Source organism: Rattus norvegicus, unplaced genomic scaffold (assembly GCF_021556685.1).
Source record: "Rattus norvegicus strain SHRSP/BbbUtx unplaced genomic scaffold, alternate assembly SHRSP_T2T unassigned-0000151, whole genome shotgun sequence".
Taxonomy (NCBI): Eukaryota; Metazoa; Chordata; class Mammalia; order Rodentia; family Muridae; genus Rattus; species Rattus norvegicus.
In genome coordinates this window covers 82,600-85,000 of record NW_028238872.1, presented here as the reverse complement: position 1 = coordinate 85,000, position 2,401 = coordinate 82,600, and the positions used below count along the sequence as shown (strand labels likewise).

At 47.5% G+C, this 2,401-nt stretch overlaps 1 long non-coding RNA gene across 1 annotated transcript in view; it reads left to right on the top strand.

Moving 5' to 3' along the window:
- The window catches only part of LOC147997422 (uncharacterized), an 18,895-nt gene extending 17,838 nt beyond the window's left edge, over nucleotides 1–1,057 (top strand). Inside the window, exon 3 of the long non-coding RNA XR_015647883.1 lies at nucleotides 828–1,057. This is a non-coding gene — a long non-coding RNA (uncharacterized LOC147997422). The remainder of the gene's footprint in view (nucleotides 1–827) is intronic.
- The last annotated feature ends 1,344 nt before the right edge of the window (nucleotides 1,058–2,401 follow it).

Genomic DNA, 2,401 nt, shown 5'->3' with positions numbered 1-2,401 from the left:
AGTATCCAATTCCCTTCTCGATAACATCTTATTACAGTAAGATGGCTCGATTTCATTTGCAATTACTTTCTTATTCTAGACGAAGGTTGATGAATAAATCTTCTTGTCGCTCCATGAAGGAGGGAATAAAATAATATTTGGCTAGGTCTATATTCCTTCATTTTTATTTCTCTTTGTTTCTTGTCCTTTCTTTAAAAGAAAGAGGTCAACAAATCGGTGTGTACCACCACCACCACCACCACCACCACCACCACCACCACCACCACCACCACCACCACCACCACCACCACCGAGTTGTAGGGATCCATTATGGGCCCCTGTCTGTCTGCCTGTCTGATTCATTCGTGTTTATTTAAACGTCCTCCAATGATGGTTGTGCAGTGAAAGAAATGCGTGCCCGAGCTCGAGCTCGTGCGCAAACACACACACACACACACACACACACACACACACCACACGGGGGGGGGGGCAATGGGGGGTGAGGAGGAGGAGGAGGAGGAGGAGGAGGAGGAGGAGGAGGAGGAGGAAAGCTTGGGTTGGGTGGTTTGAGGATTTGAAGGTTTAGCCCTGCAATGTTCCTTACAACTAAAAACTTTGTGACACACAAAGCGATATTCATTTTCTCCTTCTACTTTTCACTCTGTAGACCAAGATGGCAGACTATATCAGCCTTTGTGGAATGTGACCTTGTATTGCTTTGCCCTACTCTGCTCTGCTCTGCTCTGCTCTGCTCAACTTAACAGACGTGTTTTTGCTTTTGTTTATGATTTTTGCTTGCTTGCTCGCTCGCTCCCATGACTTGACTGTGGTTTCCCTTTCTATTACAGCACGGTGACCAGACTGCCTTGGGGTAATCAGAAAGGAGGCCAGAAGCAGTCTTTTTTCTGACGCACTGAGACTACATACCAGCCGATTTGGAGGAAAAGATATCCCTCTCTCCCTCCCTCCCTCCCTCCCTCCCTCCCTCCCTCCCTCCCTCCCTCCCTCCCTCCCTTCCTCCTTGACCCATTTTCCCTCTTTCCCGATACACTCAATAAATTTAAAGTAAATCAATGAATCAAGTCTCTAGTAATTTATTTGTTGGGATTTATTTGTTGGAAATTATCCCTCCACACCTTCGCCCCTCCCCCCACCACTCGAGGATGTCTCCCTGGGGGGGCGGGGGTTGGGTGGACTCGTGTAGGCATACCTCTCCTCCCTTGGCTTTCCGGTCCACTTCGCTCCAGCATACCTAACTCTTTGGAAATGGTAATAGAGTTCATGACACACCCTCACAGAGAGAGGAAGAGTCCGATCGTTCACTGATTCGCTCTCAGCCAGCCTCGCCCTGACAGCTCAGGCATGTCTAAATCCGAATGTGGGCAATATTTACATGACTTGACTTGGTGCTTCTAACTTTTTCTCTCTTTTTTTTTCTTCTTTAGTATTTTTTTCTTTACCCTACAAACAGCACACTGCAGCTGTCTTCGGACACACAGCAGATCGATCCCATAACAGAGGGTTGTGAGCCACCATGGGAATAGAACTCAGGACCTCTGGAAGAACACATTCAGAACTCTTAACTGCTGACTCCATTATTTCCGATTAATGTTTAATGTTTATTTTATTTTATTTTATTTTATTTTCGGAGCTGGGGACCGAACCCAGGGCCTTGTGCTTCCTAGGCAAGCGCTCTACCACTGAGCTAAATCCCCAACCCCAATGTTTAATGTTTAAATAAATAAACCTTGTAAAGAAATTAAGCATCTTAAAACCATAGGCATGTGCATCCCCTCCTCATTCGTTCATTCCCTCGCTCATTCATTCAGACAGACAGACAGACAGACAGACAGACAGACAGCAACCAAAGTCTAGCCTTTAACAAAGCAAGAAAGCATACCCTGCGGGACGCACAGATGAATTCCTGAGGCTTACCCTGCAGAGCTTACATGAGGCTTAGTAAAGGACTGACCTGACAACAGCTACCTACATACGTTGAAAAGTCTACCTGGTATTGACGGATGATGACAAACTGTATGTGTGATACAAAACTGTATGTGTGGTTCCCCTTATAACTCATCTCGAAGAGCCCAGCTGTTGGGGCTCGTTCTTTTGGGGGGAAATGGAGGCTTTTCATCTTTCCCAAAGCTCCTCCTAGATCCTTTCTGTCCATCTGTCCATCCGTCCGTCCGTCCGTCTGTCCGTCCGTCCGTCCATCAAATTCTACCCTAGGCCTGCCCTTAGGTTGGTGGTCGTCCATTGAGTGCTAGTGACTTCTGACTTGTCTCTGTCTTCCCCTCTGAGAACTGTATTTAGATCTGATGCAGGCACGCAGGCAGGCAGGCAGGCAGGCAGGCAGGCAGGCAGGCAGGCAGGCAGGCCCTCCCTCGTTTTGAAACAGACAGACAGACAGACAGACAGA